General features: G+C 36.7%; 1 protein-coding gene and 1 long non-coding RNA gene across 4 annotated transcripts in view; both read left to right on the forward strand.

Annotated features, from left to right (window-relative positions):
• The window catches only part of LOC124948311 (serine-rich adhesin for platelets-like), a 131,313-nt gene that overhangs the window by 18,231 nt on the left and 100,362 nt on the right, over nucleotides 1-12,720 (forward strand). The window lies entirely within an intron of this gene.
• Nucleotides 816-12,720, forward strand: part of LOC124948326 — a 46,501-nt gene continuing 34,596 nt past the window's right edge. The window contains exon 1 of the long non-coding RNA XR_007100672.1: nucleotides 816-1,082. This is a non-coding gene — a long non-coding RNA (uncharacterized LOC124948326). The remainder of the gene's footprint in view (nucleotides 1,083-12,720) is intronic.

A 12,720-nucleotide genomic window follows, 5' to 3' on the forward strand; every position in this document is an offset into this window, starting at 1 on the left:
TCTTCTTCTTATTTTCTTTTTTGTTTCTTTTTTTTTCCTTTCTTTTTTCTTCTTTTTTTTCTTTTTTTTTTACCTTCCTTTCACCGCCCCAAGGTTCCATTTCAAACTCCTTATCGTCGTGAGAGAAACAATTAAAGTTAAGATAAGAAATAAAAGGAACTAGAGGATAGAGTCACGGAGGGTAGGAAGGAATGAATGTCTCGAAGTGAAAAAAATTTGTTACTCTCTGGCTTAGCTGGCGTTAGCCGACAAACAGGTACATAAACACTGCGTTTAGTTTCGCTATCGGCAGGCCATGGCAGTGATGGAGTAGCGTTACACGCGAGAGGCCCTCGCCGTAAGAGAGAAACCATCATGGACCTTCGATCTTTCCTCTCCGTGACTCAAAGACAGGTAGACGGATGCCCGAAAGATCTTGAACGGCGATCGAAGAGACTTTTTTTTCGTTGGTGCCAGCTTCTTAACATTTTTTTCTCACTGTCTCTTTATGTAACTGTACAATATATAAAAGCGTATACTAACACATATGTACATATACACATATATATGTGTATATATATAATATATGTATAATATATATATATATATATATATATATATGTATATGTATATGTATATATACCTATACCAATACTTGTGAGAAAGTCTGTTCTTTGCGAGTGAATTCGAGGCGTATTTTACGGATAGAAGAAGGATGGGTGCGTGCGCGTGTGCGCGCGCGCGCTCTTCGCGATGGAATTTCTCGGCGATTCCCTCGACTCCTGGCTATCTCATGAAGAGAAGAAGCCGCGTGCGTTCGTGCGTTCGTGCGTTCGTGCGTTCGTGCGTGCGTGTGCGAGCGCGTGTGAGTTCGTGAGTCGTGTGCAGAACGCGTAGGGGAACGATAGCTCGAGCGAAAGTAGGATGCATCGTGCCGGCGAATATATATTCTCTTTTTCTCTGGCACATCCAACGAAGGGAATTCGCACGAGAACGGCGGAGCAACCGTGAGTCTTCTTGGACAGCTAAGATCGTTATCCAAACTATCGAAAGCGCGATCGGCAAGATCTTCAACGCTTCATGGATTTTACATTTCCGGATTTGTAAGTTCCTAATCTTATCTAATACCGCAAAGATTAGATACGTACCTATGTATATAGAAAATTCTATGATTAGACGAAATAAATGGAAATTCTCTCTCTCTTTCTCTCTCTCCATATATATATATATATATATATATATATATATATATATATATATATATATATATAAATCCATTTTTTAATAGAAACTTTGGGATTGAATACTAGAGAAATCTATTTATCAATTAGAGTAATAGATTAAAGAAAAAAAAGAAAAAAAAATAATACAATAGTCTTTTTAATCTTTCATTTCGTTACGGTTGTCGAGCACGAAAGACAAATTCATGCTCCCAAAGTACGCTCACTTTCTTCAAGCGTACTTTCATTAAGCGTCGTCACTCTGTATTCGAGGGCTTTAATAGCTCAGGTAAAAGAGAAAGAAAGAGAGAGAGAGAGGGAATGATGGAGGAGGGAGGTGAAGAGGTAGATTTATCTCGGTGCGGTTTCGTGCCGTACCGCTCGTAAAACGTCACGGCTCAGGCACGCACGTCAGACGTTCTTGCGATTGGTCGGTACGTTAGGGAGATTCGAGCTGTCGGTGAAATCACCCTGAGTCTTCGCTCTATTAGCGCTCCATGTTTTCACGGAGGCGTGACGAGTGCTCTCGATTTAATCTTCGAGATAATTAATCGTTTTTCTTGGATCTCCCGTCGCGTACGAATACCAAATCGAATTACTTTTCACCATGTAGAGGATTGGGAAAGATAGATGGGTAAGGAGAGGGATAGGATGATCGAAAATATTTAGATATATAATAAATCAGATATACTAATTCAGCGACAAACGTCGTTTTATCGTTTCGATAATAATTTTCATAATTTTGATCTATTTTTGATTTAACACGAAATCTTCTTTGAAGATCCTTCGAAAAGTATTTAGATGTATACTTTTACCGATCGGTCATTCACTCGGACACTATAAGACCGCGGTTAATACACAGCCGACGGCCATTAATATTGTTTCAAAACGACGACCGCGGTACTGGGAAGGCACGTGACTGCGAACTGGTTTCGTTGTCGCCCGGGGCCTGACTGGACCCTGACACTGACATCCTTCAAGGTTCTCTCTTTGGATCGTCTCTCACGTTGCCCAGGGGCTCGGTCGCACGTTGCCCATCGCAGAGTCGTCCCTGACATTGACTTCCACGAGATAGAAGTCTCGTGAATATGGTAATATCATCTCGAGAGAATCTACCTATCCCATTTACATCTTCTTATTTCGAATAGATAAGAAAATTTGGGAATTACTTGTTTAATGATTTAAGACGATTAACTAACCATGATGATTCAGATCGTTTAATAATAACGTTTGATAATACATGTCAGATAAATTATATACATATATATCTAGATATGTATCTAGAGATACATATCTAGATGTGATTTGAAAATTCATCATATCTAAAAATAAAATTCACTCATATCTACTATGTTAATCATCATTTCAAGAGAATTTCATTTTCTCTCTTATCGTTTTTGAACAAATATAACACAGTACATTACATAGAGATCCTTTGCTCTAGCTATGTGACTGATCCATGATCGATGATTCCTTCTCTCTCGTGTCGTCTTACTTGTTAGAAGGATCATCTCGACTACTACTCCCGTATTCTCTACTTGAACCAACTGTCTTCCTCAGCCAACGCGCAATATAATTCCAACGGCCGCAGAAACGGATGACCGCTCCTAGAAAATAAGCGACGTGCTACATGGGAGCTCGTTATTCCGAGAGAAAGACACTCTTGCCTCCTTTCACCCTCGAACTATCCAGGAACGCTTTTGTGTGAACGCTTCTGACTCGAGATATAAAGAACTGACACTGGAAGGGGGCCAAGCTTGTCTTAACAGACTTCGTCTTTAGATTTATAACTCTACGAGAAATTGATCCCGACGTTTGTTTCGATAAACAAAGATATATGAAATATTTATAAATTTATATTTTTCATTTCAGTCTATCGATTCCTCATAATCACTCGATCTTGATAATATCAATGTTTAGTTTCAATTTTAATTTCCACGCATATCAATTGTATATTTATACGTACATACCTAGTTCTTCTCGTACGATTTACGTTAAGAATAATTTAATCGATATTTTATCAATAATCCATTATTATATATCATTATGTATTTAAGATCCGTCGTGCGGTTGCGTCCCGAATGTATATTTCTAACGTAACGTACATAGATACATACGTATGAATATCAATGTTAGGAATATTGCATTCGTCATATATTTACTAATGTCATGAATATATTTACATAAATATGTATTGTATACGCAATAGAAGAAGAATTATTATCATTGATTTTATCTATCACGTAGAAAAATTATTTGATATTATAATTTTCTAATATTCACGAGTCCGCAATTCAAACGTTTCATTTTCGGATAATTCAGTTAACTTCGATGAAGAATCAAAATTATCTCTCGTGGGTGCAAACAGGATACGGAAGTAGCACCCACTTCCGTTTTTTCTTTTTTTTTTTCTTTTCTTTTTTTTTGTAACAATGCTAAATCTTCTCCACTCTCTACCTACCATTTACTATAATTATTGTAATCGTCACACACGCATGCACACAGTAAAAGCAAAATTTTTGTTTAAAGTATTATAAAGAGATATTTTGAGTTTCCGTTGTTCATAAATAAACTTAACGATATAAACAAAGCGAAGGACGTTAAAGAGGATCACGTGGATTCAAGATCTATCCAGATATTTACAATGCAGATAGAATCTTCTAATAGGATAATCCAATGATTTCCTTTGTAAACGCGACGCGTTTTCTATTGTACCAATCGATTAAACGTGATCTCATGTCGTTTGCATGAGAGTTGGTAATTGTTCGAAAAACTTTTCACCTTGGCTCGTCTATGAAAAGGATATATATATATATATATATATATATATATATATATATATGTATATACATTTGTACTCATCTGAAGGCCTCGAATTTAATCCATTTGGTAATGTTTAACAAAATTCTAAATTTTCGACATTAGAAAGTTATAAGAAAATGAGGACGAGATAGAAAATAAAAGATATATAAAAAGAAAAAAAAAAAAGAACTGTATCTATATAACTAAATGGGAAAATAGATAAAATATAATATTTGATACATTATAAACGTATTTCGATAAATCGCATGATTCAAAGGATGAGCAAAAGGGATGACTCATCGCCGGAAACAATTGTTCGAACTTGATCATCGATTCTCAAGAATATGTCCCGTAGAGGACGCGACCCTATGGGATTAAAAAGATAGAAAACAATGGTCCCATTAATGCATAGTTTGGGATCAATGACCTTGCGGTACAATGAATACGCTTGCGTGTCTACCTTTCGAGGGAGAGGGCTCTTGAAGTCGATAGTGGTGGGGAGTGAAGAGCAATCAAAGCCATCTCTTCGTGCTCGCAGCTATTCCGCTTAGATAACGCTACACATACACACGTAACACACATTAAATGTATACGCCTGGTATACGGTATTATAAGGCTCGGCTGTTTGCGTAGGTTCATTATAATATATCGAGTCGTAGCGGCGTGTGCCAGCGTTAAGCCGACCCAAGATGAATATGTATTTTCTGTGCCGTTCGTGAGGCATTACGATCGTCGGACGGTTGGTGCAATTTGTATTCGTTGCAGTTACGGCTAAGTATGCCTACACAACACACAATCATACAATATACCTATCTATGCACTATATATATATATATATATATATATGTGTGTGTGTGTGTGTGTGTGTGTGTGTATAATATCCCTAGTCCTAAACTATAGAATCAGCTATTTTTCTATTTATCTACATTTTAGAAAATTTCTAGAAAGTCTCGTTCAGATAGTTTCCTTAAATCGCTTATATCTTTAATATCGCTCTTTCCCTCTCCTTCCCTCTTTCTCTCTTTACATTTATAGTTGATATATCTATATCTGTGTGTATAAAATACGATATAGAAATCGAGATACCATGAGGAATGGAAAAAAGGATAAGTTTAAATAAAACAACCATCACGATCATTCAGTAAGAATCGCGATCGTGGTTAATGAAAGTGCAATGAATCGTAGCAGATTTCCGTTCGTGAAATTCTCTTGTAATGGCACGGCAGGGAGTAACAAGTCTTATAGCAAAATCATTCGGCGTTATGAGTTTCTCTCTATGGGACGTCGTACACGTCCTTTATTTTTCTTCTTATTCTTCTTTTTCTTAGGACGGTACCAAGTGCGCAACTGTTGGGACGATACCTTTGGAATTTCTTTGAGAGCACTGATTAATGATCGATGATGGTTGAGATGGATGCTATTAGGCATTGTTCCTCTTCCTCACCGAGGGAGCAACCCTCTTGTCGGGAGCGTTCCAATTAACTGATCTCGAGTATTGTGTACCGCTATATCAGATACCACTGTCTCTTTCGAACAAACACGCAGACATTTACCATGCTGTGTGTACAGGTATATAACAGTGTTTAGTACCTACTCTTTTTCTCTTTCTCTCTCTCTCTCTCTCTCTCTCTATCTCTCTCTCTCTCTTTCTCTCTCTGTATATTGTATATTCAATTATTTTGTACTTTTATCGTCGTCTTATCTCGAAATACTTCAAGGATTTGATTCAAGATAAAATATTGAAAATTTCAAAAGGTTGCACGACGAAAATGATTAACATTTAAATTTTGCGTAGGCATTAATATCTCAAGAAAGAAAAAAAAAAAAAAAAAAAAAAAAGAAAGAAAGAAATGAAAGAAAGAAAGAAAGAAAGAAAGAAAAAAATGTCGGATAGTCAATTAACGGAATTATCAGAGATTGCACGTAAAACATGGCACAATCGTGGCTCTTTTTTTTTTCTCTTTCTTCCTTTTTTCTTCTTTTTTCTTTTTTCTTTTTTTATCGGCCTTCGCTCGTGCGATCAACGCGAATCAAGGTACGTTAAATTGCTTTTACCAAGGTTGATACGAGATTCGATCGTTTCGACGAAGATATAGGTCCGCGTAAGAATATTTTATCTAAATATGCGTCCGTGTATACACGGACGAAGGCAAGTGGCTTCGAGGCCCGAGACGTAATTATCCTTAGCGTGATAAGTTCTTTCTTACCTGTCTTACGATCCAAGCTACGATGGAAATTGCCAAATTGGGATGCATCGCGTTACCTGGAAGGCTGCACGAGGAGTAATTGCCGAGGGCCTTCGTTTTTCGAAGAGCGAATTATTATGGAGATGCGCTTCGACGAACGATCCTCTCTACGTGCGAAACGATCCCGTCAAAATATTAAGGCTATCATTAGCAAGACATATTACCGTTTAAGACGACGCCTCGCATGTTTAGAGAATTTTTTCTCTCTCTCTTTCTCTCTCTTTCTTTCTATTTTTGTTTAATAATACTATTCTCATATCGACCGTTTATTCAGATTTTTTTCTTTTTTTTAATTAATTAATTTATTTCTTTGTTTCTTTTTTGTTTATCCTTTCGAAAGAATTTATTACAGAGACGCCAAGGTCTGTGAAGGACTTCCAAGGGGTTTCTTACGTATTCATATTGAGTCCTTCGACCGGAAGGACTACGGAACTTATATCCGTCTATTCGTGTCTCAAAGACAGTACGAAACACTATTTAATACCGATAAGCATCGTTTCTTGAATAGCAATAATCCTCTGTGAGATTGTAAAAAAAAGGTGAAAGAACATATGCTCGTCGACTAAATCGATGAAGAATTTTTGTTTGGTATATTCTTTTTTTTTCTTTTTTCTTTTTTCTTTTTCTTTTATCTTTTTTTTTTTTGTTTCTTTAGCTTTTTTTTCTTTGCAGTGCCACCGAAACGGATGACCGTCTCCGTCTCTTTTTCTCAGCATCTCTCTTTACGGTCGATTCGCGACGACGATGTCGTGCCGAAAGCTCGACAAAGTCTATCTCGTTGGTGTATCTGAGAGCTCCCTTCTCAATTTGGTGTCGAATGTCACCTCTCCTGACTGGTGTCTCATCGAGGATTAAATTCGGTCTTGAGTAAAGTGTAGGCGCTTTGTACGTTTATAGGCCCATATCCAGGGTTTTGCTCGCCACCATGATCAGATAACGTCTCTTCGATGGCTCCCGCGAGAACTCCCCTATCGTTTCGTAAAGCGTAGTCTCTTTCGCTTCGAATTCGACATTAGTGATTTACTTTTCTCTTGTTAAATCCTCGTTCGTTCGTTTTTTGTTTTCTCTCTTTTTTTCTTTTTTCTTTTCTTTTTTTTTTTTTTTTTTTTATAATATCGTTTAACATTCGCCTCTCAAACGGTTTCTAAAATATAACTTATAAAAAGGAGAACGTGCGAATTATAGATAAGGAAGATGATCTAGCAAACGATCATCGTACTCGGTTAATGCTAAGGTAATAAGGATCTCTTTATGAGTAATTATAATTCCTTGAATAGAGTCTAGCGACGGGTTTCTCTCTCTCTCTCTCTCTCTCTCTCTCTCTCTCTCTCTCTCTCTCTTTCTCTCTCTCTCTTTCTCTCTTTCTCTCGGACCTTAAGCAACGATGTTTCTCCTCGTTTATCCTCTTACGGAGAAGCAGCCTCACTTGATTCTCTTCTTATTCGTACACCATAGGGCAAGTCTTCTCGAGCTGCGATATTCTCGGCTACCCCAGAGGTAAATAGGTACGAGAGGATAGAAGGTGTATGAGAGAGAAAGAGAGAGAGAGAAAGGGAGAGAGAGAGAGAGAGAGAGAGAGAAACAGCAAGAAGCGTAGAAGACGAAACGTTAAAGCCGGCAAAGGATTAATGTCCCCATCCTGCAGCGTGCATTGTGACGTTTAAGAAGACCGTGGATCGTAGCGCGCTATGCATCACTCCGTTGCACAAAGTACGCGTACGTACACAAACCACCGGTTGCTTCTAAGCGCAGGCAAAGTTATATTAATGGCACCACCATTAGTTCCACCGTGGGACACTTGTATGGTATATACCATGGCAAGCAACGTTTCCTCTCGTCTTCTCTTTCTATTCACCAACTTTTATTCCCCTACCCTTCCCTCCATTCCACTTCACTCCATTGCTCTCCTCCTCTCTAACCCCTTTCCTTTTTATCTCTCTTCCATATCTCTTATCCTTCTGTCTTTATCAACATCGAATGTTCAAGTTCACTGAACATTCTGAACATCCGAACAGGATATTTCGACTTTTGTTTCCTCGACTTAATCGACTTAGTTTAAACTTCGATGAGTTTAAAACGCTCGAGTTAGATCGCTCGATCGACTTGATCGATTAGTGCCATCCATGGGAACAGCTGTTTAACAGCCATTGTCTCTTTTACTTTCGCAATTCGAATATACAAGAATTCTTTCTTTCATCTTTTCCATAGTTCTCTCTCTCTCTCTCTCTCTCTCTCTCTCTCTCTCTCTCGTTTAAAAATCGATTTTATTTTCAATCAGCTCTCCGATCGTGTTTTAATTTCTTACATGGTACCGATCGAAAGAATAGAAAGCTCTTCAATATCGATATAATAAAATAATTTGATATTTTTATATCATGAAAGAATATACGATCAATTAATGATAGTTCTTAAAGGAAATGAAATTATTTAATATCGTAAGATGGAAACGTTACTTTTAAATGGACACATCCAGGAAACGAAAGTCGAAAAGTAAGGAAGAAAAGTTTCAATGATTAATTATTTTTCGTGATAGGAGAAAGGAAATTTGACGAGTGATGGGAACAACTCCTCTCCCAACTGTCCTTTCTCTTCTTTAGAGCAAATCCTTTCTCTCGTTTGGAATTACTTAAAAAAAAAAAAAAAAAAGAAAAAAAAAACGAAACAAAACAGATAGGACATGTCCGATCCACGAAATAAGAGCCACTCCCCTGATATTTTTTCTTTTTATTTCTTTAAAGGATATTGCTTGCTGTCGGATAATAAAAATCATTTTGAAAATAATTAAATAGAAATCCATCGATTCGTATCATTTAACTTTCTTTCGAATTATATCCTATGATGTGGAATTTAAGGTCGAAGTCTTCTTTCTCTCACTCCCTTTCTCTCTCTCTCTCTCTCTCTCTCTCTCTCTCTTTGTTGTCCTTTCTCCTTTCGCTCGATATTTTTTGTTATAGTGGACAGGTAGAAAGTACTTTACGTGGTTAAAGAATGGACCTTCTTTTAGTATTTAAAATAGAATTGAAATTTAAATACAGATAAGGCGTGAATTCTATTTCGCTTTCTTTTATATTTCTTTTTTTTCTCATTTTATTTTTTCTTCGTTTAATCGTTCCAGATTAATGTCGAGAGTTTTTAAACATATTTTATAAATGGATAGAAGAGAAGAAGCGAAAAATCTCAGGGAACGGGATCGGTAAGAAATACTTTGACCGTGGTTCGTGCAGTGCACCTCTGCTCGCAGTAACGCTACACTCGCGGTCAGATGAAAGAGTGAGAAAGTGAGAGAAGAGAGAGAGCGAGAGAGAGAGAGAGAGAAAGAGAGAGAGAGAGAAGGAAAGAGAAAAAAGAGAGAGATAGATAGATAGATAGAGAGAGAGAGAGAGAGAGAGGTGCAACCAAGGGATCTAACGTTTCATTCTGGCCGAACGAGTTCTCGATGGAAAAATAATTGTGGTTTTTTGAGATCGTCGTTCGCTGTAATATTCTTTTCATTTATTTGCACCCAATCGTTTCCTGCTAAGGAAATTGAATATTCGACTGATTCGACGAGTTCGAATAACATTACTCTGTCTCGATTTCAATTAAACGCATTTAACGAACCTATAGCGATTGCGATAATATAAAAGAAAATAATACGACGTTTTTCGAATATCAAAATCGAATTATATAACGAAAATAATGTTAATATTTTTTTCTTTTGCGCGATCAGTTCTATCAGAAACATGTGTTAAGATTAGGTACACATGTATTAAGGATAAAATATCTGTCAGGAAGACAAGGGCTTGTACGATTTATTCGTGGAAAAATGATCTCTACCGGACTGACCGACCGATCTCGAAGGGAAGGAAGATTCTTTAGGATCAGGATCTTGCAGGATCTCTATCGAGAAGATTGGGTTGAACATGACAGGTATACCAAAACAACTGTCGAGCAATTTAATCCAATCCAATCCAATCCAATCCAATCCTAAAGCATTCCAGCTGTCAGTAGATTGGCCTAGGTTGCTCTTTGCCGCTTTAGTGGTCCCTTCTCATTCCCTTTCTCATTCCCTTTCTCATTCCCTTGTTTTTTCTCGTAATATGCAGATGAGAATATAAATATGAAATGTGAGATCAACGAGACTGAGAAAACCACCCATGGGATCGTGTCCATGCGAATGGACTCTAAAGAGATTCTTCTCTTCGATTCCATCTCGTCGTGGTCATCGATGCGCTACAAATATTCGTTGCGACGTGTGCACGCGCAAAACGGACGTTGCACTGAATGGTATCTTCTTATTACCCTCTCCTACCTCCTTTCTTTCTTCTTTCCTTCTTTATCCCTCATCTTTCTTTTACACCGACTCGTAGGAATTAGATATTTGGATCTTTTCACTTAGAAATTTTATAATATTAGTTTAATAATATTATTTAATTTTAATAATATTATTATTAAATTATATTTAATATTATTATTTAATAACATAATTAGTTTATATAATAATAGTTGTAGTTTAACGTTTATCATAATTCGATGGTATATTAAATCTTCAAAAAGATATACAGGATGTCCCATTCATTTGAAACAGGTTATATCTTCTAAATGATTAAAAGTAAAAAAATATTATAGATCAAAATTAAATAATATCGGACAATCTATAATATATATATAATTTTATGTACTTTTATGCATTGGTACATCAGAAATATGCGACTATACTCTTTTCTTTTCTTTATTTTTTTTTTTTTTTTTTAATGAATATCTCTATAACAATATTTTCGATTGCACGACCAATTTATCCAATTTTTATGCTCTATATAAAAGTATTAACAAATTTATGCACGAAACTTATACATTAAAAAATTATCATAGCTACAATTTTTCTGATATATTCTGAATTATTTAGATGTCTATACGTGAATGTATAAATGTACACACACACACACACATATATATATATATATATATGCAGAGAAACGAGTTATCAAGATCGAGTTCAAGTTACATGTAGTAGGCGTTATTGTTTTCATAAGATTTTCGATGCAGCTTTGATCTTGAGACCCGGTTACGATCTTAAGAAATCTATTCCTATCTTCGACTCGCATGCAATGACGTGCCAGTAGTGAATATACTAAAAAAAAACAAAACACATTTTCTTACCCTTCCTCTATCATTCTCTCTCTCTTTTTCTTTTTCTCTCTATCTATCTATCTCTTTCTCCTTCTCCCTCTTTCTCTCTCTCTTTCTCTCTCTCTCTCTCTCTCTCTCTCTCTCTCTCTCTCTCTCTCTCCATGAAACGTAAGCTTCGATCTGATCGTCCTCCGGCAAGGAGGGATTAACGAGGAGTCTCTAGACTGTAAAGCATAGGTGGTCTCGTAAGTGCGCTTTGTCGTCTTAAAGATAAGCAGAGTAAAGCTGGGTAACCCCTGATAGTCGAGTTGCCGATCCACCCTCGCTTTACCACTACCACAACTACCCTTTTCAAGGATATACCACTCGAACTACAAAGAATACGTTCTTCGGGCGCTCGTTAACGTATGTAAATTTTAATATCTCCCGATCGGAGAAATTCGTATGGACGAGCGATTAATTTAAACGACCGAAGGAAGCTTCTTGGCTCTAAAAAGAAATAAAAAGAAATATAGTGAAAGAGGAGAGAGAGAGAGAGAGAGAGAGAGAGAGAGAAAGAGAGAGAAGGTAGTCCTTTTCCACGGCGCAAAACGATTCGAATTAAACTCGGTATATGTATTTACCTTGACCCGATCCTTACCGATCTTTAAGGACGATCCTCTCATATTTTCTCATACTCTTTTTCTTTATTTTTCGTTATTATTTTTTCTTCATCCCTTTTTGCTCTTCTTTACTTTCTTTCTTCCTTTCTTTGTTTAATTTATTTTTTTAATTTTTAAAAACTTTCCTTCTACTTCTTTTTTCCTTTACAACGACAAATCCTTTTTTCTTTCTTTTTTATTTTCGTTTATTTTCTTTTTTCTTTTTTTTTTTTTTTTTTTTTTTTCTCACAGACAGACTCGTCGCTTTATTGGGCGACCAAGCGAGTTCATAAAACACGATTACGTCGGTGCTGAATGAACGAGAGTTAGATTGAAAATGCGGATCGATAAAACCCAACGCGTATCGTGCACTCTAGAACGATTATTATTTATCGCGATCGTTGCGCCCCGATACGTCGACGATATCTCATCGCGCTTTTGAGCAACGATCGTCTTATACCGGTTGCTCCCTTTGGCTTCTTTGCGAGATCGTTTTATGACCGGTTGCGTTAGATTCGTATATCGTGAGTTACCACCTTCTGTCCCATCGCACTTCGCTTTTGACGATCACGCGCTCATAGCTAATTTTAAATATTTTCTATAATGAATTCAATGCAAAATGCCGATATTATTTTTTTTCTTTTTCTTTCTTTTTTTTGTTTTTTTCCTTTTAACGAAGATTCTCGATACGTACGAGAAGGTTCCGGTTCGTTAACTTCTCTC

Source organism: Vespa velutina, chromosome 4 (assembly GCF_912470025.1).
Source record: "Vespa velutina chromosome 4, iVesVel2.1, whole genome shotgun sequence".
Lineage (NCBI taxonomy): Eukaryota > Metazoa > Arthropoda > Insecta > Hymenoptera > Vespidae > Vespa > Vespa velutina.